The sequence below is a fragment of the Centruroides vittatus genome, unplaced genomic scaffold, assembly GCF_030686945.1.
Source record: "Centruroides vittatus isolate TY-2023 unplaced genomic scaffold, ASM3068694v2 scaffold_2569, whole genome shotgun sequence".
Classification (NCBI taxonomy): Eukaryota; Metazoa; Arthropoda; class Arachnida; order Scorpiones; family Buthidae; genus Centruroides; species Centruroides vittatus.
Genome location: NW_027122690.1, coordinates 763,048 through 773,654, shown reverse-complemented (window position 1 = coordinate 773,654; position 10,607 = coordinate 763,048). Strand labels below are relative to the sequence as shown.

The following is a 10,607-nucleotide window of genomic DNA, read 5'->3' as shown; positions in this document are numbered from 1 at the left end:
ATCTTGAGTTAAAAAAAAAACTACAAATTAAATAACAAAGCTATCGTTAATAATATTATCACACAAAATGCGAATTATCTCGAAATATACAAACCTAAATCACAAAAAAAAAAGACTTCTCTTACGAATAAATTTTCGGTTTTCGATAGACGTACCGCACGTCGAAACTTTCCTCTCGTCGAAAAATTAGTATTAATTTGCATAATGCGACAGATAGTACGGGTACGCCCCCAGTAGAGATTATCACTCGAGAATCTGATTCGAGATTACCGGAAACGCGGCCATCTTGAAAGTAGAGAGGGGAGAAATTTCCCCATCGCCGACGAGTCGCTAGGGAAAAAAATTTCCCCGTCTCCATCTTCGATACCATAGGTAATATTAACCCAAATTAGATACTATAGTATAACAAACATTAAAACGAAAACCATATAAAGAATTTGGTTATTTTATCCTACTGTTGTCATGTTTATTGTGATACTCGGATAGTACGAAATAGCGCACTTTCATTGGGGGGCGTGCACATATCACAACGACAAATTTTGCTTCATTTTTACTCCTACCTCCTTCCTTAACATCACTGCCTCCTCTCCCCATTTGCGCAAACATATGTACAATAAATGTTAATTAACAACAGAATATTACAAAATAAATAAATTTTTTTTATGTACAAAACACTCAGATGATCTCCCCTTTCCCGATGTCAGCATTCATCAACACCCTCCTGACACCTTCTCCCTCCTCATCTGCATTTTGTCGCAATAAATGCATGCCGCTATCATCAAGTGACACCAATTGGAAATATATCTTAAATATTTTCAGATGTCATATTTTTGAATGTTAACTCTAAGAAACTACCATTCACAGCCGAATATCAAATGGTAATCTGCCAACATATCAAATGACACGAAACATGGACCAAATACTTAAACTCGGCACCCTGTAAAATCACTTAAACCCTGGAAAATCACGAAATCACTTATTTCGTACTCGCCGGAAATTTTGTATTATGTAATTTTCCTATTTGATTGCCACTATACTGTGAGAATCCAGCTGTTGTTTTAAACGAAAAGATACGTTTAAAACTTTTTTTACCGTCTGTTTCCCACGGAGTTAAAAACGGAAAAATCTTGAATATTAACCTCTTAACAGTGGAACAGTCGGACTCGGCTCTACCAGTTAGTTGTGGAGATAAACCGTGGGAATTTTTTTAAGAATTTTCCCACGCGTTTTTCTCGTTTCCGTTTAGGAAAAAAAATTTTTAAACAGTTACGTCTTGTAAAGAAAAAATCGTTCTTTATTGTCACATAATTTTTTTATATATGAATTTTTTTCGCGGTAATTTTTTGCTAAAAATTTTTTTTTCAAATTTATATTAAATTCTTTTTTGATTTTCCATCCGATACGATTTTTTCAAAACTTTTGAATTTATTTTCAATTTTATAAAATTTTTTAAAGTTTTAGGCATTTAAGTAATGACGATTTTTTCCAACCTGCGAATCAAATTCAAGAAAATGTAATTGACAGTTAACGAATTTCATCCACAACAATAGAAGACGTAAAGGTTGTTATGACTACAACTGGCGGCCTTTCCCCCCAGACTGAAATGTGGGTGAAGGTCGTCTCGTGTTCTACTTTCTGTAGAAGTGACGTAATCATTGTAAATAAAAGAAAATTTCAGTATATCGTTTATTTAAAATTTTAAAATTCCTTGTTCAAATTTACGCCGAAATATTAAAGCGAATTAAAATATTAGCATTTTGTAAATAAACTTACTTGACATATAATAAATTTAAATAAATTAATCTTTAAGAAACAACAAAACAATAAAAAAATGTAGAAATATTTTTATATTCATCTTCACATTTATAACATATGTTATCGTCATTGACCGATATTTAATTTTAAAAACAATTTTCACAATTGGCATGCATCAGAAAAAGAAAGCATAACTTCCCTAAAACACACTTCATTGAGAAGGTCCGCTTCACTCTGAAAAAGCCGACAGTTTTATGTCAGAAATCCAATGTGTGACCTACTTTCTCTAACGTAGTAAAACAAAGTAAGTTAGCAGTACAACAATACACATAAACATAAATAAATTAGTAGCCCAATAATACATACTTTCATGTAAATCCATATGTTATATCCAAAAGTCAGTTTTCCCAAATTGTTGAAAAATAAATTATTTTCAACTTTTCTTTTTGTAAAGTAGCATATTCTGAAAAACAAGTTCTATATTCAGAGTAAAATTTCCACCTTTTATCCGTTAAAAACAACGCAAAATGTACGAATCCACGTAATAAAAAATTATCGCAGTGAACTTCGAAAAAACCAGAAACACAGATACACCAGACTGCACTGTACAAAATTTTCCCACGAACTGATTCATATTTTAATGCACCTGTGAATAATTTCATCACATGACGAAAAGTTTTTGAATAAAAGCTAAAAGTTTTTAAAAATTCTTTCATAAAATCCGATGAATTTAATTAATACACAATAACTAAATCTGTTTAATAAAGATTAATAATTTTCCATTATAATTATGCAAATTAGATATAAAAAAGATCATCGCGCAAATTCTCCCGCGAACCATGGATGACTCTTACGTCATCTGGATTGAAGTTTCCTGCAAAATACTGAAAATTTTTATATAATTATTTTACTAATCCAGCCAAATTTAAATAATATAAAATGTCTAGATCTGTTTAATAAAGATTAGTAATGTACTATCATTAATATGCAAATTAGATATGACAAAGATCACTGTGGAAAAATTCCCGCCAAGATAAAAATAGCTTTCGGTCACGTGATCACCAAGAAATACGAAGAAATATGCCTTAAATTTAATGTTTGTGTACAAATTAATACATTTTAACTAATGTCATCGTTTAAAATTTAATGTTTCTGTAAAAATTAGTAAATTGTAACAAATTTCATCAAAGACAACAGAATAATTTTCAGCTTATAAAAACTCTACAATAAATGATTATTTCTTCGAAAGACGTCGATATGCACGAATAAATAATAAATATGCAATAATGCTTTTATCCATTTTAAGTGGATATTGTAAACATTAAGCTATTTAATTTGTTTGGCTTTTATAATTTAGTTTCCGAATATTTTACTGTGAAATTCCATTTAGTAAACAGAAACAAAGACAAGCTATTAGTTATAAACAGGACAATAGAATAATTTTTACGTAAATTGAGTGAAAATACAGAAAAAAACGAATTATATCAAAGATGGGGACAAACAAGCTTACATCCCCAGAACAGAGCTTATAATTCGTTGTTATTTTCAGCCTGTTTCTACTTCGACTGTTTTTTGTTGGTAAAAAGTTAATGTTTTAAGATGTTCTTAGTGAAGAAACATAAAAGTATCGAAATATAATATTCACACACACAAAAATATTCATGTATGTCGACATTAGAAATTTGAAATCAATTATAGAATGTCCTGGATAGAGATATCGTGTGATTGTCTGTTTCTTCTGTCTTATTTTGTTTTTCTACGTGAAAATAAGATATCTTTTATAACTATTGATAATATAAACATTTTGTTTCTTTATATATTACCTTCAATTACAGCTGCAAACTTTAACACATGGAGCATGTGAGAAAGTATTATTGTATAGATTATTACATTTTTATGAATACACCTGAGACTCGTGACAATATAGGCCTATATTAACCTACTTTAAGTGTCAATATTTTATTTAGAATCATTTTAAACGTTATTATTACATCAAATTATGAAATGGAATGTTCCAAGTATAGGAGTAAGAGGGAGGGGAAAGAAGCCATGCGTGGGGAAAAAATGAGTTTTTATCTAAATTATAATAAAATTTACTTATATTTACGATAAATATCGATAATTTTCTTTTGGAGAAATGTATCTTGATAAAATTAATTATCTATATGAATGAAACTTTCAATAATACATTAGTTACAATGACTGACGTTCCTTTCTTACCCTTTCTGTAGTATGTCTTATTATTAAACATAGTTTTCTAGATTATAGCATAATAATGTGTAAAAAAAAAGGAAAATTCTGTTAATTTGTAAACGCAGATACTATCACATAACAAGCATACTGTATCCTCTGTATATTTAAAGTCAGTTATTCGCGATTGAATTTTTCTAGATAAGCCTGTTTAATCCGTAATTTATTTGACAGAAAGAAATTGTTTATGGCCGTATTTCATTTATATAATGTTTTTTTCGTGATATTATTTCTAATATCGGAAAAAAATATACATTTCTAATATGGACATACATCAATATTTTTAATTCTGAATATTATATTTCGATACTTTTATCTTTCTTCACTAACAACAAAGTACTTTTATTTTAAAAAAATAAGTTTTTACCAACATAAAACAGTCAAAGTAGGAACAGGCTGAAATTGACAACAAATTATAAGCTCTGTTCTAGGGATGTAAGCTTGTTTGTCCCCATCTTTGATATAATTCGTTTTTTTCTGTATTTTCACTCAATTTACGTAAAAATTATTCTATTGTCCTGTTTATAACTAATAGCTTGTCTTTGTTTCTGTTTACTAAATGGAATTTCACAGTAAAATATTCGGAAACTAAATTATAAAAGCCAAACAAATTAAATAGCTTAATGTTTACAATATCCACTTAAAATGGATAAAAGCATTATTGCATATTTATTATTTATTCGTGCATATCGACGTCTTTCGAAGAAATAATCATTTATTGTAGAGTTTTTATAAGCTGAAAATTATTCTGTTGTCTTTGATGAAATTTGTTACAATTTACTAATTTTTACAGAAACATTAAATTTTAAACGATGACATTAGTTAAAATGTATTAATTTGTACACAAACATTAAATTTAAGGCATATTTCTTCGTATTTCTTGGTGATCACGTGACCGAAAGCTATTTTTATCTTGGCGGGAATTTTCCCACAGTGATCTTTGTCATATCTAATTTGCATATTAATGATAGTACATTACTAATCTTTATTAAACAGATCTAGACATTTTATATTATTTAAATTTGACTGGATTAGTAAAATAATTATATAAAAATTTTCAGTATTTTGCAGGAAACTTCAATCCAGATGACGTAAGAGTCATCCATGGTTCGCGGGAGAATTTGCGCGATGATCTTTTTTATATCTAATTTGCATAATTATAATGGAAAATTATTAACCTTTATTAAACAGATTTAGTTATTGTGTATTAATTAAATTCATCGGTTTTTGTGAAAGAATTCTTTAAAACTTTTAGCGTTTATTTAGAAACTTTTTGTCACCTGATGACATTGGACAAGAGCATTTTCGTTTTGTTTATTGTATACGACAGTTCGCGCCAGATTTCGTAAAGTGCGGTTTAATAATTCTGTGTTTCTCGTTTTTTCGAAGTTCACTGCGATAATTTTTTATTACGTGGATTCATACATTTTGCGTTGATTGCAATGGATATTTTAAGGCATAAAGTTTACTGTGAATTAGTTCTAAATTCAGAAAGAAAAGTTGAAAATAATTTATTTTTCGACAATTTGGGAGAACTGATCTTTGTTTGGATGTAAATGAAGGCATGTAAATTTATTTGTGCATATAATTATCTAGTTCTAATTTCGAAACATTTATGGCATTTAGTGTTTATAAGCGTGTTATTTAGACATGTCTACCAATTTAGTGCTAAAACGTAGAACTACGTCAAAGAAGAATACAAACTTTAATTAGCAAGTAGTATCTTTATTAGAAAACTTATTTGTTGGTAGATTTTTTTACATTTAAAGTGTAATTAGATGAAACTAAATGGATGTGAACATAGAAAGTTGAATATGGCAAGAGTAATAGATAAAACTATTATTACATATTACTCGATCAGAAAAATTTATACTTGAAGAATTTTGTTTTGATAATTATTGCCTAGGGTTTATGTCGAAAATATTTTTCAGTTATATTTGTAATTACAGTTAATTCGAATAGTAATGGCGCTTAAATATTTATAGAATTAATTGAAGTTTTCGAATTTTGTTTTGAGGAAACTGAGGAAGGCAAGAGTATCTACAGTTGTATAATGAACTGAATTTAAGTAAATTAGGTGACTTTGTATGTTTCGATGTAGTTTTTTATAATATTACGATATACGAACTTTCGATTTTGTAAATTGTATTATACTAAAAAATAAAGTTTTTCGTTATTCTCCTACTTAATGATGTATTTATAATGTTTCTGAACTAAATAATACTTATTAAATTGAAATCCGAGCATTACAAATTACTATGAATATTAGAGAAGACCGTTTTACTATAAACTACTACGTTTTACTACAGCTTACTCCAATGTTGATTCTACGAAAAGTAGGTCAGACAAGGACCGTTAGACTAATGACGTAGGCTGTTTACTTTTTCCGGTTGCATCGGTGCACTCCCGATAGCGTCATTTACAGAAGTCACACCTACTTTTTTCTGACGCGAGCCAATTAGGAATATTAATTTTTTTAACCAATCAGATGACGGCGGGAGATTTAAATTCGATTTATGTCGATAGATGGCCGTCTAAAATTTCATATTTATTTTAATTTTCTTTCTTTTATTGTAATTTCTCGAGAACTAAAGGATATTCCAAAACAAAGTTGGAGAACCCAACTACTCGTGAAAATTCTACGACTTCACGAAATGGTCCAGGTATTTTATAAGAATTTTTTAACGTCTATTGACGTCCCTCACCACTGCCACTCGATCGCCTTGGACGTCTATTTACGTCCCTCACTGTTAAGAGGTTAACTAACTGTCAGCAATTCCTTTCCCTATCACATCGACCCGCGAAAATAACGAAAATATGTTAAAACAATTAATTGTAAAGTGTGAGAAGGTTGACACTTAACTAGTTCCACGGGGAAAATCTAAAAACAATCGAAGGAAACACTAAACCTTTGAATTGACTTTGTTTAATTTTCATTTTCCAGCTATGACAGTGTTGACGTGTCATCGCTGCTAAACAAACGATCACGTGTTCAAATTTCCACACCAGATGAGAATATAACGGCCAGAGACTCATTAATCGGGGCGGAAGAGCATACATGCCAAATTCCGTTTTTCGCCACAGTTATAGTCCCAAATAATTACCTATATTTTTGTAGTGATTTGTGCAAGTGTTGATTCCTCCGGCCTTCCACGGATAATCTACAGTCGAAAAGCAGCCAGCACTCTAAAGGAAGTATGACAATGTTCCGATGGATGTAAACTCTCTCTGGGTCGAATTAGAAGAGGACGTTGACCCCTTGATATCGGTTTAGGAACACATCCCGCTATAATTGTATCTTACGATTGTACAGTTACGATACCTCGCGTTTCGTCGATAATCCGTCCGAAAACAATTCGCGAAATCCGAAACCGACGAAAACCGAGGCAATTATTTCCATATGAATCAATGTAAATCAAATTAATTTGTTCTAGACGTTAAGAAATACATACCAAAATCACATTTTTACAGAAAATAGACAGTGTTTAAGAATAAAAACTATAAGAACTTAATATAAAATGAATGTAAAGGAGTAATGTAAAGAATAAATGAACGTCCAACATAGAATTTCCCAAGATGGAGCAAAAAGGAAAGGAAAGCAATGAAATTCAATGTATTCAAAATCTCAGCATCAATTCGGCGAGATGCTGCCGGAAGTGACGCAACTGCTGGCGTTTTCTAGAAAAGTCAAAGCTGACTGCCGGGAATTTCGGCAGAGAAATACAAAATAAAAATTTAAAAAAATGGTGAATGATGTGAACTTCCACGTTACGTTAAATGATTTTTGAACTTATTTAATTAGAAAAACTTAATGAAAAATAAAAATTTCGAAAAGAGAAATAGAGATAAAGATTTTGAAATTTCATAGGAGTTTTAAATAATTAAATCAATCCTAAGATTACACTTTAACAACTAAAAATATTAGATGATATCTTACGTAAATATACCAGTGTATTCAAATATTCTATTTACGTACTAACCGAATATTAATTAATTCAGGGTTTATTTAATAAGAAATAAATTAAACACAAAATTGTTAACGCAAAATAGAGCCCTTACCAGTCTCATGGTGGCTGCCATCTTATTTGCTGGTGTATAACCGAAGTGAACGAAACCGAGGTATCACTGTATATTATATCTTACGCTTTATTTAATTTTTTTATTAAACTTATTATTTAGTTAACCTGTTAACTTGTCTATATTCGGAGAATGGTCCCCCTACCGGCGGATTCACGCTGAATCCGCCTTCCCTCTCGATTTCTAGCCCTCCTAGTTGATTCAACCATCCAGTGACAACGTGAGCGGATCTCGCGGATCAAAGGGGTTTAGAGTTGACGCTCTACCCTCCCGGCTTTTCACAATACTACTGGTCCAATAGAAAGAAGGAATTGTTGCGGAAGGGGGTTTAAGTAATTCGACCAAAAGTAGTCGTTAATCTCCTCTCGGAAGAGAGGATGCTCAACGACTACTAACTAATACTGGTCTATATTAAAATTTGGAAAGTGATCTATGTGATCAAAGTTGCTACCCTTAATATGTTTGAACAATTTAGTTGCTGTTGATAGTTGCTTAATTATTATTATGTTGCTGTGTATCCTTGTCCACTTGGACCTTGTTTATTATTACGACTTATTAGATTGGTGTAGTTTCTGACTAGCAGATAGAGGAGATCTTAATTAAAGGTCAAAACAAACTATCCTTATTTTCACTTGATATTTTGTTTTGTTTTTTATCTTCTCGTCCCCTCTAACTTTAAGAAGCAAAATTTAATAGAATCAATCACCGTAATACACAAACCTCCCTGCAGAAATTCAGAAATTTTCGACAAAAAGCATGGGAGTTATTAAACTTCAAAGAGGGTAAATAAAATGGAGCCACACACACAAATATTCATACAGAAATTACCGCTGAATTATTTTGCATTTTCGACGTTTCAAGGTCCCCTCAGTTCAAACATGTAAAACGCTATGGAGGCCATTACTATCATTGTGCCTTTTTCTCTTTCTTCTTATATATAACAGCCGGGAAAGTCGAATGAAGACATTACTGATATTTCTGAACAAGATGGACAAAAAACCTCATAAGATGACGATCCTTCGTAAAAAGTAAATGCCCTTGTTTAACTAAAACGCCTCATACAATACATTTAATTGTGATTGTTAGTTAATTATTGATCGGAAATAGATTATCGATTGCTTTAATAACGTATTTCTCTTAGTAACGAAAAAGAATTGTGTACTTTTGCTAACATTTGGAACCTAACTCCATGTTTCGCAATAGTTCTTACTTTCGTTTAGCACAAAATTCGCATAGTACAACACTTTTTTGGAACGTGACTATCCTGTTATACGAGAGATACCTGTATTTATAAACATATGATCAGTTGCAGGGCACGTTGATTCTCCTGGATTGTCAGGGTTGTCGCCCTTCGTGCCATCGTGTATGCTTCCAAGTCTGAAAGTGAATTTCTCCTCTCAAATTCAGGATGTTTCCATAATTAACGAAACGGTTTAAATCACTTACAAATGAGCTAATTATGAGCTACTGCATCAACTCTTCCGTTATAACGCGAATCGTCTAACGAGATGCCTACTTTACCACAATTTTTACAGACAGTTCCTTACGTGTGCAATGCCTTTAAAACAAATGCAACTTAAATCAGATAGCATGAATTATAGAATAATATCGAAGTAAATAGTAAAATGTTTACAGGAAGCATCAAACTCAACGGTGTTATCATCTCGAAGGATACCCAATTTACGACTGAATTATAAATGTCTAATTTCTTTCTCTGTACCTATATATATTGTAGTACTTACCGAACAATAAGCATAATTATGTCATCATCTTTAGCCAAACCATTTTACAATAATAAGCTGCCATATTATTAATTAAATTTTCGGTATGTAGTTATTGTTCGTGACCCGGAATTGCACTCTGTGCGATATAAGACGGTTCTGATTCTTTTTATAATAGGAAATGAAAATCGATAAATATATTTAACTAGTTAAGTAACGCTGTATCGGCGTGTAGTCGGAACGAAGCTGCTCGCACCTTTATTTTCTAGATTATGAGGGAAAAAAGAAACAAAGAATCATTCGTTTTCAACAATATATTTGATTTCTATTGGATCATTTAAAGGTACAAATATAAGGTCAGAATAAGCCATTAATTAATTGCTATGCCAAAGTTTCACGAAATTCTGTCTATCACTACGGGCCTTGGACTTACAGATTGACTCGTAGCGATCTTTATTGTAACTCTTTAAAAATACTGAGTCAGTTATTTTTTCACTCACTCAATGTAACATAGGTAAGACCGATAGCTGTCTCTTTTTTCCCTATATCTATTTTGATTTTTGGAAGAGTTAATCCCTGTGATTTATGTATAGTCATCGAGTATGCTAAGGTAAGGAAAAACTGTCTTCGAGATCGCTACGATCTATACTGCCATCGTTCGAAGAGCGTATTATGAGGATTATTGGAAACAGATTACCATAGATGAAAGATCTCCGATAGCTATCGAATTCCACTAAAATAAACAGAGGAAGAGCTGGAGGGCGAGCATTAGGAGCATATATAATGTAGTGTATAGTTCCTAGT

At 31.2% G+C, this 10,607-nt stretch overlaps 1 long non-coding RNA gene across 1 annotated transcript; it reads right to left on the bottom strand.

Moving 5' to 3' along the window:
- Positions 1-9,390: 9,390 nt before the first annotated feature.
- On the bottom strand, positions 9,391-10,005 carry LOC136987729 (uncharacterized). Its single transcript, XR_010882656.1, has 3 exons — positions 9,825-10,005; positions 9,716-9,768; positions 9,391-9,640 (listed from the first exon to the last, which is right to left on the bottom strand). It is a non-coding gene; the product is annotated as an uncharacterized lncRNA (long non-coding RNA).
- Positions 10,006-10,607: the final 602 nt, after the last annotated feature.